General features: G+C 41.9%; 2 non-coding genes across 2 annotated transcripts; one reads left to right on the top strand and one right to left on the bottom strand.

The window, feature by feature from the left end:
• Window positions 1–656: 656 nt before the first annotated feature.
• Trnas-cga (transfer RNA serine (anticodon CGA)) lies at window positions 657–731 on the bottom strand. The gene has a single exon. It is a non-coding gene; the product is annotated as a tRNA-Ser (tRNA).
• Window positions 732–922: 191 nt separating this feature from the next.
• Trnas-cga (transfer RNA serine (anticodon CGA)) lies at window positions 923–997 on the top strand. The gene has a single exon. It is a non-coding gene; the product is annotated as a tRNA-Ser (tRNA).
• Window positions 998–24,379: the final 23,382 nt, after the last annotated feature.

The following is a 24,379-nucleotide window of genomic DNA, read 5'->3' as shown; positions in this document are numbered from 1 at the left end:
TGGGAGTTACAAACCAAGCAGGACGCGCAGCTATGTGTCCAGTCATAAAGAATATATATGGAGTCACATTGGTGTAACGGGGTGATGACAACTGTGAAACAGTCTGTCGTGGAAGTTATATTGTAACTGGCTGTTCTTTAAGGCGTAACTGGAGATAGTGCTACAATACGAATTATATGGAAGGGAAAAACAAACATCCGGAGGATGACTTTGTCCAGTGGTTCCAGGCAGTATGAACTGTAATGTCACACCCCTTTCAAGAGAGATAGTTTGCTCCAAAGGAGTATGATTTTTATGTGCAAACCAAGACTCAAGCAAAAGCAAGTTATATTGCACAGCCAAAAGCAGTGTTCGGACAGTTGTAGTTCTCTTAAGCCCATTTTCCCACTCTTGGTTCCTGTGACGTAAATATTCCCTATAGTCCTTGCAAGAACATATACACGAGAAAGACTCGTAAGCGTCAGAGCACCTCAGACGTCTCGTCGCACAACAAATAACTTTTCAGCCAATTTGCCGTCCAGATTAACAATCGGCTTAATTGTATACGAGTACGAATGCGTTATGGCACTGCTGTTAGTTGATATTGATACAGAATGAGATTTTCACTCTGCAGCGGAGTGTGCGCTGAATGAAACTTCCTGGCAGATTAAAACTGTGTGCCCGACCGAGACTCGAACTCGGGACCTTTGCCTTTCGCGGGCAAGTGCTCTACCAACTGAGCTACCGAAGCACGACTCACGTCCGGTACTCACAGCTTTACTTCTGCCAGTACCTCGTCTCCATGGCTAAGCCATGTCTCCGCAATATCCTTTCTTTCAGGAGTGCTAGTTCTGCAAGTTTCGCAGAAGAGCTTCTGTAAAGTTCGGAAGGTAGGAGACGAGGTACTGGCAGAAGTAAAGCTGTGAGTACCGGACGTGAGTCGTGCTTCGGTAGCTCAGTTGGTAGAGCACTTGCCCGCGAAAGGCAAAGGTCCCGAGTTCGAGTCTCGGTCGGGCACAGAGTTTTAATCTGCCAGGAAGTTTGATATTGATACAAGTCTCTTAGTACTTTCAGTTTCCAGAGTTTCTTTAGCATGCATTTTCTCTTCAAATTCCGATTAGTCGACGTTGAAATCAAATATCTTACTGAACGCTGCAATAAATTTGTTTATCTCATCTACAAATTTTCGGGCCGATACCGCAGTTCGCTGTGCATCATCAAGTTGATACTGTTTGAAATTTTGGTAATTACCGCCCCCCATCTCTGCGTTGGTGATAACTTTACTAGCACCAGTGACCTTCAATATGACAACGAAAGTAAGTGCTGAAGAATGCTGAATCAGCAGTTTTGCCCAAGACCGAGAATGACCCTCTGCTAGCAAGCTGACATAACCGCCAAGGAGGCCTTTTGGGGTGACAGAGTTAAGGAGGTGGCAACGACAGGCTGTGAACTCGTTGTTGAGCCAGAAAATCCATCCTCCATATCAGGAACAATGGGAGGAGGTGAGGGTAAGAAGCTGCAGCCCAAGATATCACCTACACGCCCCTGGAATTTCTCCCTCCGTTACACAGGCGGGAGAAACTCGTAGTCATTCGTCTCTGTGTAGGACATGGCCCCCTTACACATGGCACTATGCACCAGTGGGCGGACCCACCTGTCTGTCATGCCAGTGGCACATACATTTCCGTACCGCATGCTTCAACGTACTGATTTTTATTTCCTGACGAGAGGGCGGCAGCAGATTTACGTGGCGATCTTTGTTTTAGCGGAAAACGAGACAAGTAAGGTCCGCTTTAAAAAATTTTCAGTGTAAACTCTTAGACTGTAGTCTTTGCATACTGCCTATCTCATCCTTTATTTGCCCAGTGATGAGCCAACCACGATTTTTTTTCTGCAGTGCTATTTTACATCTTTCATTGCGTCCGGCCTTTTTTGGTGGGGCGGGGGGGGGGGGGGGGCAGTGTGAGCTAAATTGTACATATCACTCATTCAGTTTTCGCTAATTTAGTTTGTCTTCATGGCTCATGGTGATTACTTTTCATCTGGTAAGGCAGTTCCATCATGATCAAATGGTTCATGTGGTACAGTGTAGTAGCGAGTGGACTGATATTTTCAACTACAAGGTTTATCACATGAATGTATAATATTCTCTTCTACTTTTCTTAACATACAAAATCGTGGAACTTGGTCAGATCAGCCACTCGTCGGACGTACCAGTACGTGCTCAAGAATTGCGACAAAATTTCACCGTGGTAGGTAAACTGAGCGTTAATCGATTGACAAGAATATAATTTCAATTCTGCTTTACTTCTGAATTAATACTGAGAAGATTCGTTGGCCTCACTTCCACCAACAGGACAAGGTTAAACAATCTCTGCTTGTATACCACTGATATCAATCCTATGGTAGTCTGGTTGGACACACGTGGACTGCACAGTTAGAGTACCGATACGTAAAAGCACACCGCGGAAGGTGTCCATAAATTCCGAAACTCATTTTTTACAACATGCTCTGAAAGTAAAGACTCAAGATGAGAGGTCAAATGCACGATAAGAACACCATCATCATCACCAACGAAATCTTCGATGATTAATCTGTATAATTACGTTCGTCTTTTAGGGTGACAGCTGCCAACGCTAGGCGCTGATAATAACGGGTGATCATCTTTCCAACTTTCGGATGTTATACATCTACAGAGGGACAAGTTGTGTGTTTACCTTTTTCTGTCTTTTCCTCGTAGTATATCTAATAGATGTCGTGCGTGTTTTTTTTGTTTTTTGTTTTGTTTTTTGTTTAAGAGGGTTAATCTCGCAATTTGTAAGTGTAAATTCGAGCAGACTGTACCCCCGTTTTCATTTCTTCTGAATAGCCAGCTACATAGCTCACTGAGGCGTCAGTGTCGATTCGTGACGCATCAGGAGGGTAATAAGTTCCATATCTAGGATTCTGCCTGCTTTTATAGTTTATTCTTCAGTTAGTATTTCTAGGATGGATAGTAGGTGTGCATGGTATGTGCGGGCGCAGATGGAGCTGGCAGCAGTTCGAGAACAGCGGAATGACTTTTTGGCTACGATCAGTCACCCTCAGGCCTTGGGGTGTAGCGGTGGCGGAGAAACTGGCTTGCCGTATGGGACACCTCAGGTGTCGCTACTCTCTCCCAAGAGCTCTGCTACCGAGACATCTACTAGTGTACCCGACGCAGAATCCACTCTCACAGCATAATTAGTGGCGAGTGGTACCACGCTCGCGTCGTTCTAGCCGGAAGGTCAATGCGAAGACTGGTCGTCTGGCGTCGCCTATTCACCCTGTGACTGGACCGGTGGCTGGTCCTTCGTCAGGGTCCGAGCATGCACGCGAGGGGAGGGGTTGAATAGTTACCATGAGCTCCACGATTAGGCACGTTATGCAGCCCCTTAGGCAGATGGCGTTCAGTGCTGGAAAGAAGCCAATGTGTATTCCGTATGTCTGGCTTGTAGCCTCACATCCGAGACGTGGAGACGGCCTTGCCTGCGGTTATAGAGCGTGAAGGATTCATCGACTCTGTGACGGCCTTGGATGCAGGTTTCTAGACCTGCGTTATCGGTTGGGGATTTGTAGGACTCTGTTGATTAGACAGAGGGTCAGTACACAAAGGTAGCAGCTACTGAGGTAGCAGAGTACTTGTGGCGAGCACATGAGTATTTTTGAAGCTAGGTGATAGTTTGAGGTACTCTGACGAACATTCGTCGGTCGATACGCAACAACGGAAGTCAGGCAGCGTTGAGTAAAGACACTTCGACTGTCAAATTTTTATCAGTAAATTAGCGAAGATTCGTAACGAAGTTCCCGAAATTACTGTCTCCAGGAAAGTTCTCACTCTCCAATTATTCTCAGGACCGAGAGCCGAGAGCTGGCTGAAATCCGAAGTGGAAACCTCTGAGACATTTATTGAGTTAAGGAAAACATATCGGAAAGAAAGATTTGAGGCCATAGGAGGTGGTGTGTTCAATGCACTTGACAAAAACATTGTCTCTTTTGAGGTCGAAGTTGAATGTGACAATGAAGTTATCTGGACGCATGTAGCAAGTCTAGGTGAAACCAAGCTAATTGTTGGATGCTTTTACCGTCCACACGATTCTCATGTGACAGTTCTAGAGTCAATCAAGGAATGTCTATGATTAGTGGCACTTAAATACCCGGATCATGCATTACTAGTTGGAGGCTACTTTAAAATACCAAGTATAGACTGCGTCCAAGGCGTAGAGAAACAACTGAAAGAGTTGAAAACTAATAAGTCGCCAGGTCCGGATGGACTCCCCATTCAGTTTTAGAAAGTGCACTCCACGACATTGACCCCTTACTTAGCTTTCATTTATCACGATTGTCTTGCCAACCTCAAAATCCCAAGCGACTGCAAAAAGAAAAAGGCAGGTGACTCCTCTGTATATGAAGGACAAAATAATGGACCCTCAAAATCACAGATTAATATCCCTAGCATCGGTTTGCTGCAGAATTCTTCAACATATTCAGTTCGATACTAACAATTTCCACGAATCAGCAAGGTTTTAGAAGGCATCGCTCGCGTGAAACTCAGCTTGCTCTTTTCTCACGTGATATACTGCGAGCTACGGATGAAGGGTAACAGGCAGATACCATTTTTTTAGACTTTCGGAAAGCGTTTGACATTATGCCCCGTTGCAGGGTGTTAACGAAGGTACGAGCATATAGAATGAGTTCACATACATGTGAGTGGCTTGAAGACCTCTTAAGTAGTACAACTTAGTGTGTCCCCCTCGACGGCAAGTGTTCATCAGAGACAAGGATATCGTCAGGAGTGACGCAGATAAGTGTGGTACGACTATTGTTATTTTCTCTCTCTCTCTCTCTCTCTCTCTCTCTCTCTCTCTCTCTCTATATATATATATATATATATATATATATATATATATATATATATATATATATAGTTTGGGTAGTAACCTGAGGTTGTTTACTAACGATGTTATGGTGTATAGTTAAGGGGTCGAAATTGAGTACTTGTAGGAAGATACGGGATGACGTAGACAAAATTTCTGGTTGATGTGATCAATGGCAGCTAGCTGTAGATGTAGAAAAATGTAAGTTAATGCCGATGAGTAGAAAAAGCAAACCCGTAATGTTCGGATACAGCATTAGTAGTCTACTGCTTGATACAGTCACGTCGTTTTAATATCTGGGCGCAACAGTCCAGAGCGATATGACATGGAACGAGCAAGAGAGCACTGTGACAGGAAATGCGAATGGTCTACTTCGGTTTATTGCCGGCGGTGTGGTTCTAGGCGCTTCAGTCTGGAACCGCGCGACTGCTACGGTCGCAGGTTCCAATCCTGCCTCGGGCATTGATGTGTGTGATGTTCTTGGGTTAGTTCGGTTCAAGTAGTTCTAAGTTCTAAGGGGCCTGATGACCTCAGATATTAAGTCCCATAGTGCTCAGAGCCTTTTGAACCATTTTTCCTGTTTATTAAGATAATTCTATGGAAATGTCGTTCATCTGTAAAGGAGACCACGTAAAGAACGCTCTTGCGGTTTTTTTTTTTTTTGTTTTTTTTTTAATACCGCTCGATCGTCTGAGATCCGTTCCAGGTCGGATTAAAGGAAGACATCGAAGCAATACAACCGTGGGCTGCTAGATTTGTTACTGGTAGGTCTGAACAATCTGCAAGTGTTACGGAGATGCTTCCGGAACTCAAATGAGAGTCCCTGGAGATAAGACGACGTTATTTTCGAGGAACACTTTCCAGAAAATGTAGAGAAGCGGCATTTGAAGCTGACTGCCGAACGAGTCTATTGCCTCCAACATACACTGCTCTCAAGGATCACAAAGATAAGATACGAGGAATTAGGGCTTATCTGGATCATATAGAGTGCCGTTTTCCCTAGTTCTGTCTGCGAGTGGAACAGGCATGGAAACGTCTAATGTGTGTATTTAACCGGGGACCTAGAAACGATGGCGAGGCTTCGTCCCACCATAGTCCTCAGTGGTTCACAACTCCACAACAGGCCACAGCAGTACACCCCACCCCATCCCCGTTCCATGTAACATCAAAAGTTTGCGTGGTAGAGTAACTATGATGTACGCGTACGTGGAGACAGTTATGCTCAGCAGTCGCTGACATCATGTAACGGAATAAGGGGAAACAGCCTGCATTCACCGAGGCAGATGGAAAACCGCCTTAAAAACCATTCACACTCTGGCCGGTACACCGGACCTCGACACTAATCCGCCGGCCTTCCTGCTCGGGAAGCAGCGCGTTAGACAGTGTGCCCAGGCGGGAGGGCGAAATGACTAGTTGTGGTACGGGGTACCCTTCGCCAAACGGCGTAAGCTAAATTGCGGAGTGTCATTGTAGATGTGGAATGAATGTGGCTGGACGTCCTTCCGGTCGCATCTGTTGGGAGAAAAGGCATGTCCGTCATTAGTCTGACCGTTGTCTAAAGTCTATTCCACGTGTGCTGGTATTTGAATTCCTTGCGTATAGGAATCAGACTGGCATTTGTCGAGACGAATGGGGAAAACCATCTAAAAATCACGTCAGTCTGTAACGCTGACATCAGATAAGTTCATGTCTCGCGTTCTTTTTATCTATTGCTGTGATTTGTTTTGTCCCTAACGTCCATTAGTCTAAGAGGAGGCGTACAACGTTAGTATGTTTTAATTTTTCTGGATGTTTGTCCTAACTTCTCAGTTACTAGTATAATTTCTCGGCTATGTTTCATCACCACATACTACTAAAATTGTTTTGGACACAAAACTTTTTTTAAGAGATCCTATTTTCTCTAAAAATTGTTAATACCCTTCTGATATTACCCTAAAAATATTGTCCTCTGTTATCAATAAGCGCTACCTTTCTTCCATTACCCTTACAGCTTCATCAGCAAGCAGCTTCTCGCAGATGAGACGACGCATCGAATGTGCTCTGTAGTAGTGCTCGTAAGCAGATTACAAGATTCAGCTAAGAGGCTGAAATTAGGTATCATATTAAGGAATCTGCTAAAGGGGAGTTGCTGCCAGCGAGTGTAGAAGCCGTTTAACTTTCCTTTGACTCCTTAACAGCATTATTTCCACCTTTTATCGTGACGTTGAATATGTCCTGCTGTTAGTCTAACCAAGCGCAATGTTCTTTTCGGTGAAATAGTGCTTACAAATACACAGACAATTCACGCAATGTAAACCCGAAAAAAATAGTTACTACTTAAATATTTAAAGGTAATTATTTCTCTTCAGTTACACCTAGTTTCATCGCAGAAAAGCCCTGCTGCTATAACAAGCGGGTGCAGTGCTACGCTATTTTGACTGTCGTTTGGGGTATGCAATACGTAATTGACTAAATCGTTTGCTGCATAGCCATACACTAGTAAACTATTTTTGTGATGAAACTCAGCGCGGTATTGCGTGATGTCCTTAGGTTAGTTAGGTTTCAGTAGTTCTAGGTTCTAGGGGACTGATGACCATAGATGTTAAGTCCCATAGTGCTCTGAGCCATTTGAACCATTTGAACCAATCAGCGTGGTAAAATTTTAGTTAACTTTAATTTCAGTAATATAAGCCGTCATCTCGTTTCTGTAATGCTCTCATTTTAAAGGGAACTAATTTCATTGTTCTTGTACGTTGTTAGAGAACTGATTTACTTTTTGGAACTTGTGATGTGGATCTCTATACTTATTTCCCCATGAATACGTACAGTGCAGCAGAGGAGAGAATATTATTTTACACGCGCGCTTTTGTGCTTCAAATGTAGTATTACAGCGTTGACAACATTCAATTACTTCTGGACGGCAGCACAACTTTAATTTCATTTCCATATGATCCTTAAAACATCTTGTGTGTCTTTTTGTTGTAGATGTTCACCATGAGAAAATGTGAATAGTTCATTCAACATGTTTAGGTTATCAACCTATTTCGGCAAATATGTAGCTTGATGCCTTTCTGTTTTACTAAAGTATATTTTTCTTTGGTGCAGCTGTCTCATATTCTTTGTAACGTTTCCACTGCAAGTAAAGAAGCCACAATTTTGCCTAAGAAACTATTCTTCCCTTCTTTAAGCTGCTGCAATCTCTAGGAAAGTATGAACCATTATTACTCAGGAGAAAAATTTCATAGCGATCCGGCTGCTTACGGCATGACACTGACACCAGGCGTTGAGGCATTGAGCTGACGGAGGGGCGGGGGAATGCGGTGCTAGAGAATGTCGAACAGATGGCGCACACACCATTTGGGTTGTAAAGAAGACCAATACTCCTCGATACCATGCGTGGCTGTCACCTGTGGCTAGTATTTAGACTGTAGCTTTCTACCACGAAAGAAAAGCAATTTTTGCTGCAAAACGCGCTGTGATTCTCAAATGGATTTAAGCGTTGTTTTGGTGAGTGACAATGTTATTTCTTTATTCCCATCCCCAAACGTGTTCCTTTAGTCAAGGTGACATTTACATTTCAAATGACGGTGTATATCTTTGTACGCAGGTTGTTTAGAAACAAGAGCCCAGATTTTTGCAAATGATACTACTAACCAATACTGGAAATAAAGTCCTATTGTCATATGTCTGGGAACAAAAACTTGTTAAGATTTCGGACATACTGTTCTACGATAGCTGTCTGTCTGTTGATAATATAGAGGGTGTTTATCAATCTTTCTTACGCATCGAACAACCGTCCATTGGAAAGACCTATGGACCCATGCAAAAATACCTCGCGTCCTCAGATTTGTTCCAAACAAGAGACTCACGGTCTTCTAACGTGTGCATGATGTCGACTGGATAATCCAATGTCCTTAAATTTTCCCGTAGCTAGAAATATAAGTGATTTATGACAGACGAAGCAGGAGGATATGCTATTCTTTGACCAATGCATTGCTCTTAGGTTGGATACAGTCGCAGGAAGCGTAGAAACTATGGTGTTGCTCCGTCTTTCATAAAACCCACCTGTTTTCTTTTTTCTGTGGTAACTTCTAGAATATGGCGGGCAATTTTTCATGCGGGAATTGATTAGAAACATCACTAGTTAATTTATCCTCCCGAGACTACACTAAAACTGAGCAACTTTGTAACTGAGGTATAACTTTATCACAACAGAGTGCTGTAGTTTTTTATCCTTAAATACTGTGTACCGTGTCAACACTGAACCTATAGCTCTGCTGAGGTGTATCTTTCATACAGTTTCTATTAGTGAGGAAAGTTACGATTACATGCACTACAATTGAGATGTTCACAAAGGTATTTTCATAGCAAGTGGAAAAACGTGCTTGTATATTTCTTGGAAACTTTCTACTACCGTCGATAACTTCAGAGAGCTAACTAAATGAAGGTAACTTCTCGGCATTGTGTCATTATGAGCGGCGAGTCTGCTATGCTATGCAATACACAACTTAGTGTGAAATTGAAATTCAAGGAAAAATGTGTCACTAATGAAATTATGAACAACTGTTACTGGTAAAGTGAAAAACAGGAAGTTTTATCTTGCATTATAGCATTGTTTCTAAATATAACAAAAAGATGCTAAAATATTGTATTAAATGTGTTACTTTGATTTCTCTCATACCACTAAACTTGTAAGTAAATGTCTTGCAGTTGGAACTAATTACCATGTTTAGAGGTAATTGGGTTAAATGTGAGTGTGTAAATTGTTTATATTTCATACACTTCCACTTAACACATGCGCAAATGACAATAGACCTACATTTACCATGAATTTAAGAAAACTGAAAAAATAGATCTCCCAAAGTCGGAAATCTATCTGACAAACGTTTTTCTATGTATAGATTCAATAAATCCCATTAATCTGGCATATTTACAACGAAGTTGTAACTGTGTGTCAAAGAAATAATAGGTTAGCTCATTTTCGCGACAGAAGAATTAAACTCTACTTTCCGAGTCTTAGACCTCATGTCACGAAGGAGTCCTGAGCTGGGGTGACAGTTAATATGCCATGTTCCGAATACGTCACGAAAATTAAAAATTACATTTCTATAAAAATTAAAGGATAAAAGTTATAAAATTTTATATGTGTGGAAACTAAATTTTGTGTGTGATAAAGTATAGATTGTGTTTATCCATTAAAGTTACTAATAACTATTTTCTTGAACGAGAATGTTAATCATTTTCTTGCCTAGTTAGGCTGGTGACCATTTTCTTTACCCGTTAAACAGTGCAGATAGGCAAAATTTTGTTTGTTACTGTTCAAATATTTCCGTAATTCTGACTTTCACTTCCGATAAGCCACATCCGTTAGGTACAACACGGTCAACACAACAAAATTCCTCGCAGAGGGTAACACTGCTCTGCTGCGTTGTTCCATAATTGCTTTAATAAAATAGTTTTATTTCACAACCTGCTTCAAGCTTTAAAGTTATGGTACAGCGGTAGCAGACGGTAGTGTTATAAGTTCTTTGAAGAGTCTGCCGAATACGACATTTCAAGGTTAGGGTTAAGTAGTTCTAAGTCTACGGGACTGATGACCTCAGACGTTGAGTCCCATAGTGCTTAGAGCCATTTATTTCACACCAATAAACAAGAAAGGAAATAGGAGCTATACACTGAATTACAGACCCACATCATTGACCTCAATTTTCAGTGGAATTTGGAACATATACTGTACTCGAACATTATGAATCACCTTGAAGAAAATGACTTATTGATACGTAACCAACACGGATTCAAAAAATATCGTTCTTGTGCAGTGCAGCTAGCTCTTTATTCCCATGAAGTAATGAGTGCTGTCGACAATTGATCTAAGATTAATACCTTATTCCTAGATTTCCAGAAGGCTTTTGCTACCGTTCCTCACAAGCGGCTATTAATCAGTTCGCGTGCATATGGAGTATCGTCTCAGTTGTGTGACAAGATTCGTGATTTCCTCTCAGAGAGGTCACAATTCGTAGTTATAGACTGTAAATCATCGAGCAGAACAGAAGTGATATCTTGCGTTCCGTAAGGCAGTGTCATAGGCTCCCTGCTTCTCCTGATTTACATATATGAGCTAGGTGATGATCTGAGCAGCCCCCTTAGATTGTTTTCAGATGATACTGTAATTTACCGTCTAGCAAAATCATCAGACGATCAATTCCAATTACAACATGATCTAGAGAGAATTTCTGTATGGTGCGAAAGGTGGCAATTGGCATTAAACAAAGAGAAGTGCGAGGTCGTCCACATGGGTACTAAAAGGAATCCGATAAATGTTGGGAATACGATAAATCGAACAAATACTAGGGCTATCAATTCGACTAAGTACCTAAGAATTACAATTATTAGCAACTTAAAATGGAGAGACCACATAGATACCATTGTGGGGAGGGCGAAACAAAGACTGCGCTTTGTTCGCAGAACACTTAGAAGATACGACAAACCCATTAAAGAGACAGCCTACATTACACTTGTCCGTCCTATGCTGGAATATTGCTGCGTGGTGTGGGATCCTTATCAGGTATGGTTGACGGAGTACATCGAAAACGTGTAAAGAATGGCAGCTCATTTCGTGTTATCGTGCAACAGAGGTGAGAGTGTCACTGATATGACACATGAATTGGAGTGGCAGTCACTGACACAAAGGCGGTTTTCTTTGCGGCAAAAACTATTTACAAAATTTCAATTACCAACTTCCTGTTCGAATGCGAAAATATTTTGTTGACACCCTCCTACATTGGGAGAAATGATCATCATAATAAAATAGGAGAAATCAGAGCTCGAACGGAGAGATTTAGGTGTTCCTTTTTCCCAGGCACCCTTCGAGAGTGGAATGGTAGAGAAGTAGTACGAAAATGGTTCGATGAATCCTCTGCGAGGCATTTAAGTGTGAATTGCAGAGTAACGATGTAGACGTAGATGTAGGTGGTGACCACTTTGAAGAACAGTAAAACTTTTGAATTTGTACCTGTTATGTGTAAGTTGTAAATAAATAATTGCCACAGTTAAAGTTCCAGCCCCAGAATAATTTATACAAAGCCTCTCATAACTGGACTAAGTCATTTAATTTCTCTTGAAAAATTTCTGTTACGCATTACCTTCCAGTGTCCTTAACTGATGTAATTTGATAGTTTCCTTTCTCTGTGAAATCGAACACCACATGTATGGATAACGGATAATATTGTTTCCTGTCCACTGTGTAGATCTATCATTCTTTTTATGAATCACTTACAGTGTCATTTAACGAGTCCACTTTATATGCCCAATTTGTTTTGTAACGCGTTATCGGCTAAGAACAGGAGGGAAGCTGAATCAGTCGTCGACCGAGTGTGGGTGCTTTTCCTCGAGGATTACTTCAGTCTCCTCACATACTGCTTATCAAGGCCATCATAACACTGAAAAAAGTGGTGCTATGGTTCAAATGGCTCTGAGTACTATGGGACTTAACAGCTATGGTCATCAGTCCCCTAGAACTCAGAACTACTTAAACCTAACTAACCTAAGGACATCACACAACACCCAGTCATCACGAGGCAGAGAAATCCCTAACCCCGCCGGGAATCGAAACCGGGAACCCGGGCGCAGAAAGAACGCTACCTCACGACCACGAGCTGCGGACAAAAAGTGGTGCTATGCATACGGTTCGGTTTCACTGCACTTTCCTCTCCAGATACCTTGCACTATTATAGGCGTACCTAATTCTTTTCGGGTCACCTGTAATTATAAGGTTAAGAGTAAAAATTGTCGAGGAATATCGAGGCTTCGGTACAGTAAGGAAATTAAAATTGTTTTAGGTTAAGGTAGTTGATAGAGATGAAGCTGGCAAAGCAAAGACTAGCGTGGAGAGGTGTACCAAATCAGTCTTATATATATATATATGTTGTGGTCTTCAATCCCGAGAAGAGCTACTCTATCCTGTGCAAGTTTCTTCATCTCCCAGTACCTACTGCAACCTACATCCTTCTGAATCTGCTTAGTGTATTCATCTCTTGGTCTCCCTCTACGATTTTTACCCTCCACTCTGCCCTCCAATACTAAATTGGTGATCCCCTGATGCCTCAGAACATGTCCTACCAACCGATCCCTTCTTCTGGTCAAGTTGTGCCACAAACTTCTCTTCTCCCCAATCCTATTCAATACTTCCTCATTAGTTATGTGATCCACCCATCTAATCTTCAGCATTCTTTTGTAGCACCACATTTCGAAAGCTTCTATTCTCTTTTTGTCTAAACTATTTATCGTCCATGTTCCACTTCCATACATGGCTACACTCCATACAAATACTTTCAGAGGTCATAACCAATAGATTGTGGTCAGAGTCCACATCTGCCCCTGGAAAAGTCTTACAATTTAAAACCTGGTTCCTAAATCTCTGTCTTACCATTATATAATCTATCTGATACCTTTTAGTATCTCCAGGGTTCTTCCATGCATACAACCTTCTTTCATGATTCTTGAACGAAGTGTTAGCTATGACTAAGTTGTGCTCTGTGCAAAACTCTACCAGGCGGCTTCCTCTTTCATTTCTTAGCCCCAAACCATATCCACCTACTACGTTTCCTTCTCTCCCTTTTCCTACACTCGAATTCCAGTCACCAATGACTATTAAATTTTCATCTCCCTTCACTATCTGAATAATTTCTTTTATTTCATCATACATTTTTTTCAACTTCTTCGTCATCTGCAGAGCTAGTTGGCATACAAACTTGTACTACTGTAGTAGGTGTGGGCTTCGTATCTATCTTGGCCACAATAATGCGTTCACTATGCTGTTTGTAGTAGCTTACCCGCATTCCCATTTTCGTATTCAATACTACACCTACTCCTGCATTACCCCAATTTGATTTTGTGTTTATAACCCTGTAGTCACCTGACCAGAAGTCTTGTTCCTCCTGCCACCGAACTTCACTAATTCCCACTATATCTAACTTTAACCTGTCCATTTCCCTTTTTAAATTTTCTAACCTACCTGCCCGATTAAGGGATCTGACATTCCACGCTCCTATCCGTAGAACGCCAGTTTTCTGTCTTCTGATAACGACATCCTCTTGAGTAGTCGACGCCCGGAGATCGGAATGGGGGACTGTTTTACCCCCGGAATATTTTACCCAAGAGAACGCCATCATCATTTAATCATACAATAAAGCTGCATGCCCTCGAGAAAAATTACGGCCGTAATTTCCCCTTGCTTTCAGCCGTTCGCAGTAGCAGCACAGCAAGGCCGTTTTGGTTATTGTTACAAGGCCAGATCAGTGAATCATCCAGATTGTTGCCCTTGCAACTACTGAAAAGGCTGCTGCCCCTCTTCAGGAACCACACGTTTGTCTGGCCTCTCAACAGATTCCCCTCCGTTGTGGTTGTTTCGGATTTAGGAACTAAACAAAGAGAACGTTCGTTTGTGACATCTTCTCTGTCGGACAGCTTGAATTTGGTCGCGCAACGACCTGATTGGCAAACTTACTTGGTAATTAACTCCCAAACGGTACAGCGTATCGAAATTATTTCTTAACGACATTTATTTCTCAGCACAGTTTTCTCTGCAACACCCTTACAAGATTTTCAGATTGTTTGTGACCATCCTGCTGTTCTTCTGTTGGTAGTTACGTCGTTTGATCAGCGACTTATTCCAAGCCCCTGGAAAAGTAAACAAGTACTTTTATTTTGAAGAAGAGGCGTCGGAAAGATAAACGTAAGTTCAATGTGTTCTAAAATTATCGTTCAGGATTTATGCTAACTTAAAACAACTATTTAAGAGACCGAGATCTCATCTATAGAAATCAACATGGATTCTGCAAAGAACGGTACTGTGTAACACAGGTCGCTTGGTTTGTCTGTGATATCCATAAAGAAGCAAATAGCTTCACCTATAATGATACTGAGTTGTTTAACTTCAGGAAGGCGTTCTCTGCAGTTCCATATGATAGCCAAGTGACCTGACTGGATTGAAGATCCCGTTCGGGATTAGCCGAGCGGTCTTAGGTGCTGCAGTCATGGACTGTACGGCTGGTCCCGGCGGAGGTTCGAGTCCTCCCTCGGGCGTGGGTGGGTGTGTTTGTCCTTAGGATAATTTAGGTTGTGTGTAACCTTAGAGACTGATGATCTTCGCAGTTGAGTCCCATAAGATTTCACACACATTTGAACATTTTTTGGACTGAGAACTTCCTAGAAAGTAGAACTCTTAAAGAGGAAATATCGTTAGTTACGGATGCTATATCATACCGTTACTGTTCTCAATCATAGATCTAAAACTGACGACACTTACAACGTAGGAATATGCATGATAGTTTTAGTGAAAGATGTTGATGTACACAGGCAAGACAACATCAGGATGTTTTATTGAAATACTTCAAAACTTACAGCGAATCTACGCTGTCAGTTAGCCGGCCATAGTGGCCGAGCGGTTCTAGGAGCTACAAAACAAAATGGTTCTGAGCACTATCGGACTCAACATCTGAGGTCATCACTCCCCTAGAACTTAGAACTACTTAAACGAAACTAACCTAAGGACGCTACACACATCCATGCCCGAGGCAGGATTCGAACCTGCGACCGTAGCGGTCGCTCGGTTCCGGACTGAAGCGCCTAGAACACCGCGGCCGGCTCTAGGCGCTACAGTCAGGAATCACGCGACCGCTACGGTCGCAGGTTCTAATCCTGCCTCGAGCAGGGATATGTGTGATGTCCTTAGGTGAGTTAGGTTTAAGTAGTTCTAAGTTCTAGGGGACTGATGACCATAGCAGTTAAGTCCCATAGTGCTCAGAGCCATTTGGACCATATGCTGGCAGTTGTCCCTCAACATAATATATACTGCACTTAACTAGATGGGAAGATTGAATTTGATAGCTTACACGCTGTAAACAGTGATAGTGCTGAAGTATCTAAGAGTATCCATCCGATGCGGTGTACAGTGAAATAAAAATATAAAATTAGTTCTGAGAAAACCACACGCCAGACAAATTAGTAGGAAGAATCCTTAACTGACCCACGAAAGAGTTAACATATTTTGACATTACTGTCACACATCGCTAAACGACATAGATTCATTTTTAAGCCACTGTTTTGCTGTTATATCGATGTAAACTGGAAATGTGTACTTTTAGATGACCCTTCGCGTCCTCCTAGCAATTCAAGTAGTTCCCACGATGGGTTGGGTCTATATTGTTGTAAAATGGCTGTCTCTGAATCTCATTAGGTAAAGCAACCTCCGCCGAAGCCAGGCTGGGGTCTGAACAGTAAACACCGTGCCCGCCTTGTCATCTCCTCGGGATAGTTTGAGCACGACGTTTTTGAGTTTACGTACTAACGTCAAAGTCCCTAAAATTGCGGCGCCGAGTAGCTAGCTTGGGTGCGTAGGTTACGTTTCGCTCCAAAAATGATGATTATGACGATTACTAACAACGGGCCATGTCTAATTGTGAAAACTTATGGTATATTCATTACTTGGTAAGAAAAGAAACTGACAGAAGCTGGAGCATTGAATGATCTAGTATTTTAAAATATAGCACTTTCGGTACGGGTCGGGGAGGCAACAGCCATTTATGTTAGCCTATCTTGCAAGGAACTATTGGTTCAACGTAAAAAAGTACTGTATCGTAATCCGAGGTTGGTGGGATCGTTTTCCTATAAGCATATTTTCTTTTAATTTTTATGTTACTTACACTGCAAATAAAACTAAAATCTCAATGCACTGAATTTCTTAATATTTTCGTGAAATGCTTGGAAAAGGAAGGCAAAAGGAAATTTGATATAGCAAATAAATTTCCAAGAAGTGATTTTACTTCACCTTCCGCGAAGACTCCGGGAATAACTTTCTAAGAAGGGGCTCTACCTAAAGCTACAGGACTTCGCATTCCATTAGTTTTATTCTGACCTTCGAGCAGCGTTATGCGTTGTTTGCCGCAGACCGCACCATGAGAGAGAACCTTTGATGATTGTAAACCAAATTCGTTTTTCTATAGAAACTTGACAACAACCATGCAACAGTGAAAATGGAGCGTCTGTAACACGTGCGAGACGCCGATGAAATTACTACTTACACTGTGTTACAATGAGTACAAGCCTAAGGCGCGTAAATCATAAACTGTAGAATAAGAAAAGGATCTAATTCTAGACACCAACTTGTCGTGTACGCCTTACAATCCTTTCCTGGAGATTAATTTGGTAATGGCTGCTGTCAGTACAGTCCTTTCTTGGAAATTTCTTTGCTATCCCAAATTTCCGTTACCTTTCCTTTTCATACCTTTTATCAAAAAAGTTATAAGTACAAAATATTGCTTATTATTTCGGGTTTACCTGCAGCGTAAGTAACATAAACACTGAAAACAAAAAAATTCTGTTTGTAGGAAATCGATTGCACAACAGTCTCATTGCTCTTCGGTACCCTTCCAGCTGCGCAAACGCCGGGGCAAAGCAGCCTAGCGTGCTTTACAGGACCCGCGTCATATTTTTCTAAACGTGTGGTCGTTTGGAGCTCCTACTTCTGTTATTTTCATTTCTAGCCGAGCTCTACACATGCTATAAGTTTGAACGAAGTCGATGGTGACAGTAGGAGCGGTCCCTTCGTTCTCCTCGGGGACTCCACACACGGATATGTTCGTCGTGATGCTGTAGCAGGAACGGGACTCGTCTGAACTGACGACGTGGAAACGCTTCCGCTATCAGTGTTGTCGTTAGAGCTACAACTGTCGTCGCGCCTTTTTCTGTGGTGCCGCGTCAACGGAAGGCGGAATGGTGATCGCCGTCGGGACAGCATGTGCTGCTCTAGGCAGCATCACGCTGTCTTTGATAATTGGCTTCCTGCAATCAATCCCAGAACAATGTCTCTCCTCTCAAGCACTAGTCGCGTGGGGCCACTACAACACCGCCAGAAACAGAATATTGTCCTGTTGAAACTATCGCTTCCATATTCGGATGATATTTATAGGATCAATGCTAATGGTAACAGCAATATCGAAGTAAGATAAACTGCAATCTTAATAATCAACGACCCTGAACATAGAATGCTGACATACGCTGACATACACGACTCTTAAAACGATAACCCCACAAGCAATCAGCGTTAACCTTCGGAAACAGCAGGAATTGCCATATCATGTTCTACAATGTTATGTCTGCCTGATCCACCTCATTTTTACGTGCATTTTATCATATTCAGCATCCCAGGAAACAATGAAGTATATTTTGTTTAAAAAAATATAGTTCTCCCCAACCACCTGCCACTTACGCAAGAGCGTATTTGTCGCTCTTGAGTCATTTAAGCCCCTACGTTGTTGAGGGAAGGTTAAAATGCGATATCTCAATGGGACCCTCGTTGCATTATCGTCCCTCTCAGAAAAAACGTTAATAGCGGTTGCACTGAAAAGCTAATCACCTGCATATAAAAAAAATGTAGTGCATTTGATGCCATTTTGAAGTTTGATGTAACCGCGTTCATGGTATTGCTGTATTAATAAATAGAAGTGTACTTGCAGAGATATGCCTCGTGATGACTGGGTGTTGTGTGATGCCCTTAGGTTGGTTAGGTTTAAGTAGCTCTAAGTTCTAGGGGATTGATGACCATAGATGTTAAGTCTCATAGTGCTCAGAGCCATTTGAACTTGCAGGGATAAGGAAGAAAATAATATTTACTAAGAAGTCAAATTATTTAAATATTCGAATTATCGTGCAATATTGTTCCCCTGATTGAAGAGACTATTGTAACGGCACAACAACACTGACTTCATTAATGACACAGACGTATCTAATCTAAATGTAGCACTACTTAAGGATTCGCCTTTACATGGAAGTGATACAGGAAATTTGCGTTTAGCGAACCAAGATAATGTGGTAGGGTTTTGACGTTAAACCCTAACCTACCTTTTTACGAATTAGAGGTGCGATATTCCAAGAATCTAACTTATATCCTAGTTGCTGCAACACTTCACCCAGATCCCATCAAGTACGTTTCGGAGCGCTTAATTTAAAGTTCTGCTCTGGACACAGGAATAAATGTCTGTCCATGTGAGAGACATCGTTGTGATGTGACCACACAGCACGGTAGCATGATTTCTGTGTTAGCCAAAGTAGACTTTAGCTTAATGTGGCTCCGCTTCTAGATGCGACCACTAACCCCCAGGGCTGGAGTCGTGTTTGTCGTAAAGAAAAAAAAATGGCTCTGAGCACTATGGGACTTAACATCTGCGGTCATCAGTCCCCTAGAACTTAGAACTACTTAAACCTAACTAATCTAAGGACATCACACACATCCATGCCCGAAGCAGGATTCGAACCTGTGACCGTAGCAGTCACGTGGTTCCAGACTGAAGCGCCTAGAACCGCTCAGCCACAACGGCCGGCTACCCTAAAGCAACGTGAGCTCTTTGCAGCAGACGTCAGTAATTACATCCCCGTTATAACCCAACATCACCTACGCCAACATCCCGCTAGCTGTTCATTAGATTATGAACTCCTAACGGCAGTTTTCGCATGCAGTGTTTTTCAACGAGGTTACTCAGAGCCATTGCTTGTAATCGTTTCGGTAAACATAGTTCCTTGCATATGAATAGATCTTGCTAAACAGAGCAGAAGTAGCACACAGGAAAAACCTTTACATTGACAAATATAACGTTACAACTCTGAAAGAGTCAGAGTTTTCTAACTCTTGCCCCAAACAACAATTTACAAGTAATTGGCGATTTATCTGGTAATAAATATGCAACTAGTCACTTTTTTTACGATTTGTTCAACAATGAACATGTTTTCGAGCTTAGCAGGCTCATCATCAGATTGGTGTGTTACAAGAACGTTATGTTGTGTAGCAAGTGCAGCTTGATTCAGTGCTGGTGCTGCTGGCGGAAATGATGGAAATTTAATACTCGGTGACGAAACGTTTACGAACCGGAAATTTCATGTTTTCGGCCGACACTCACAAACACACACACACACACACACACACACACACACACACACACAGTCCCGAGCGGAGAAAATGCCCGACCCGGTCGGGAATCAAGCCCGGGGCTCCGCGATTGAGAGGCAGCAATGATAGCCACAAAACCACTAGCTGCTGACATCACGGTGCTGGTATGAGCTCATTGCCATTTCAAGCATGATTCCGCGATTAATATTAAGTACATTAAATGTGTCTTAATTAATCTGATGACATCAGAGTTGACGACCTCAATAAACACCATGACACGCTATGTCTCAAATCAGACAAGTGTGTTAAGACTTACAGAGCCAGTTTATAAAAAAGTTTATTTGGAAATATGCTACTACTATACTTCCTCCACTTAACATGAAGTCCCGGATCCTTACCCAATTACATGAGCGTTTAAGTAGTCACATTTACTTGTATTTTTAATTTTACTAAATTTTCCCACAATCAGACATAGGTACGCATTCTGAATTTTGACATATTGTTTAATATTTCAGGGAGAGATGACAAGAGGATTCTTATTTAATGCAATATTCTATGCGTGTCTGTAGTAAGCTTTGGATCTGAATAGAGATTATTACTTACATTTCTGACTTAGATTTAGTAGTATGTGTCTTCACAGAAAGTATGTAAGTGTGAGCGTATGGGTGCGCGGGGTCTTTTTTTGGCGATCTTTTGCTCGTCATTGTCAGTGCCTTTTGTCGGCGGTCTTCTGTCAGTGTCTTCGTTTTTGGTCCGTCCTGGACAGCAGTTCGAAAGCAGCTACATGAAGTAAGTAGTTTCACTTTTCACCTGTCTTAAGTTACTTGACTGTTTTCACTGCTTTTACTAACTTTGTTTCAGTGATTTGAAGCTACTGTGAAGCGTGAGTATTTGCTGTGGTTGTTATTTGTTTTTATGTGTGATGAAGAGTTGAATGTTTCTCACTGTGGTTATTAAGAATAACGAGCATTATTTTACTTTGCAACTGACTGATACAAACTGCACTTTGAAAGTTATTCTTCACTGGTGTTCCAAAGTTAAGGACGAAAGTAAATTTTGTGTAGTGCGTCACTGCCAAGTAACAAAGCTCGGTGAATCTCTCACTATACACAGAAGCAACAGCTCCAGTACGGTAGAAAAGGTAACTGAAAGAAATACGCCGGCGGGGGTGGCCGAGAGGTTCTAGGCGCTACATTCTGAAACCGTGCGACCGCTGCGGTCGCAGGTTCGAATCCTGCCTCGGGCATGGATGTGTGTGATGTCCTTAGATTAGCTTGGTTTAAGTAGTTCTAAGTTCTAGGGCACTGATGACCTCAGACGTTAAGTCCCATAGTGCTCAGAGCCATTTTTGAAAGAAATGCCGGAAATTATACTCCTATTCAAAGATAATTATCACACTGATATCATCACAAATCATGATGGCCGCTGGGCATTTCAAAAGGAGTAATCCCCACGTCATAACACCTGGACCACCAGAACAGTCATGGTAGTTTTTGTGGTCAAGGCATTATGGTGTGGGAAGACATGGGCTTACGGACCTCTTCACCGTTGAGCACTATGCATTCGCAGGTTAGTGCTATTGTCACAGTGTACTCTTTCCTCATGTCCTTCCTTACAAGGACACATTAGGCTCTGATTTCGCTTTTATGGATGACAATGCACGATCGCATCCAACTTCGCAGGTGAAGAAGTTCTTGGGACGGCGGATGAATTCGCTGCCTGCTCGCCTAACTTAAATCTAATCGAACACGTTTGAGATGCGTTTGTGCGACGTATTGCGTCGCACGTCCACACACACCAGCATCCATCCAGCTGCTGACATCCGCGCTGGAGAAGGAATGGACTGCCACACAAGCAGTCCGTACCAGACATGTGGCCGGGGTGAGTGCACGTCACAGAGCGGACACTGCTCTCTGTGGTAGTCACAAACCCTATTAAGAACGATGTCCTGCATTTTCTAACGTCCTGGGAACCTCATGAGTCAAAGTGATTTCACTGTAATTGTTGTCTTTAATTTAAAGTGTCACATCTGTTCGATTCATTGGGTACTTCTTTCAATTACCTTCTCTGCTATCCTCTAGCAGTACATTCTATGTATGGTAAAAAGGTTCATGGAGGTATGTTACTTGTCAGTGGCATATCATTTGGAAGTTACTTTCGTCCTTATGTTTTGCACAGCAATGTATTTGGGCAGCAAAACAACGAATGGTGGCTGAAGGTAAGAGAATATAACTGGAGTCTGACAATAGCTAGTAAAGCGTTTCTGAAGATCAGAAAACTTTTAATATAGAATATAAATCTTAATTCTGAGAATTATTTTCTGGAGTTTGTGTAGACTGTAGCCTCATACGGAATTGAAACGTAAGTAATAAGCAGTTCTCCCTAGAAGAAGACAGTTATACTTTGCATACATGCAATAGATACGACCAACTGTTAGAGTTGAGTAGAGAGGAGCATCGTGTAGCCGTAGATGTAGGTAACGTGCAGCAGTCCTCAGCAGTTAGGAGGCCTAGGTTAGCTGCAAAATCTAGCAGAAAGAAGGTTCTGCTGCTAGGTAGTTCCCACGGTAGAGGTGTGGGCCAGCAGTTGCAGGAAGTATTGGGGAGTGGGTACCAGGTCACCAGCATCGTGACGCCTAGTGCAGGGTTGGCTCAAGTGACTGAAAGCATAGGGGAGTTATGTAACAATTTTACGAAAGAGGATCAGGTAGTGATAGTGGGTGGAGCAGGGAACAGTCTCGATAGGAACGGGGAATATGGTGTTAGTAGTGACTTGGTTAAGATAGCTACTCAAACTGGTGGCACTAATGTGCATTTCGTGCAACTGTTTCAGCGTCATGATCGGCCTCACCTTAATGCGGCTGTTAGGCGCGTTAATGTGGGGCTGGGGAGGGCACTGATAGCGGAGGGCATGGATCACATCTCAGTGGTGCCAGTTGGGTCTATCAGTAGATGGGGTTTCACTAGGCATGGCCTACACCTCAATAGGTATGGGAATGGGGGGCTGGCTAATCTTACAGGTGACAGTGTAGTGGGTGGTTATGGTTGTAGTGTTATCACTCATGGAAAAATTCCTATAGTAGTTGGTGTTAGAGCTGCACCTTTTTAGACGGAAGTCAGCTGATAGGTATACCTGCTTAAAGGAAGTGTCTCTAACTAAGGGCTCACCTCCAGCGGATGTAATGTTTCCAAGTAGAGAAGGAATTAGCATATTTCATCAAAATATAAGAGGTATTAGAGATAAAGTTAGTGAACTGCTAATAGATGTTAACTCTGAAATTATTGGTATATCAGAACACCACTTAAATAATTTGATAATTCAGAGGCTTCCTTTACCATGCTACAGATTAGCTGACTGTTTCTCAAGGAGTTCCTTGCGGGGTGGGGGAGTGGCTCTGTACGTAAAAACAGTATTTTATTTGAGTCCACAGACGTATCACGACACTGCACTGAACAGATATTTGAAAGTTGTGCAGCATTAGTTGAATTTAGTGAAACCAAACTTGTAATTACTGTTGTTTATAGGTCCCCTAACTCCGACTTCAGAGCACTTTTGCTTAAGCTAGAGAGGTTTCTTGATTCACTTTCTAGGAAGTACCAGAAAGTAGTTCTATGTGGTGACTTCAATATTAATTTGGTACATGATTGTGCAAGAAAAGGGATGTTGGTAGATCTCCTAAATTCATATGATCTGATGCAAACTGTGTTTTTTCCAACTAGGGTGCAGGGGAACACTAACGCAGTCATAGACAATATTTTTATTCATTCTTCATTACTAGATGGGCATTCTGTTAGTAAAAGGGTGAATGGCCTTTCAGACCATGATGCACAAATTTTAACACTAAAAGGTTTTTATACTCAAATCAATGTCGTATTTAATTTCAAACTACGTAGGAAAGGTAATGCAACAGCAATAGAGAGTTCTTCAAAACTTGTCAAGGAACAAGAGTGGCAAAATGTTTATAGTGCCGATAATATAGATGATAAATACAATGCTTTCCATAACAGATTTCTCATGCTCTTTGAGAGTTACTTTCCATTAGAACATTCAAAACGGGGTACTAGCAGTAATGGACAGCCCAGTTGGCTGACTAGTGGGATAAGGATATCATGTAGAACAAAGCGGGAATTATATCAAAATGTTAGAAGTAGTCACAATCAAGCTATAGTAGCCCATTACAAACAGTTTTGTAAGGTGATTAAAAATGTTATCAGCAAGGCAAAAAGTATGTGGTATGCAAATAGAGCAGCTAATTCACAGGATAAAATTAAAACCATATGGTCAGTTGTGAAGGAAGTAGCTGGTCAGCAGCACAAGGTTGATGATATACAGTCAGTTCGCAGTAATAATATTTCTGTTACTGAAAAATCAGATATATGTACAGTATTTAGCAACCATTTTCTGAGCATTACTGGTGAATTAAATAATAATTTAGTTTCTAAAGGAAATCACATAAATTTCTTAGCAAATGCCTTTCCGGAATTGACGTCTGAAATACTCCTCTGTGATACAGACAAGAGGGTGATTGAGCCAATAATTAAATCAATGAAGACTAAGGACTCTCATGGTTATGACGGAGTGTCTA

Source organism: Schistocerca gregaria, chromosome X (genome assembly GCF_023897955.1).
Source record: "Schistocerca gregaria isolate iqSchGreg1 chromosome X, iqSchGreg1.2, whole genome shotgun sequence".
NCBI lineage: Eukaryota > Metazoa > Arthropoda > Insecta > Orthoptera > Acrididae > Schistocerca > Schistocerca gregaria.
Note: the sequence above shows the minus strand (reverse complement) of the source record. Positions and strands in the feature narration are given on the sequence as shown.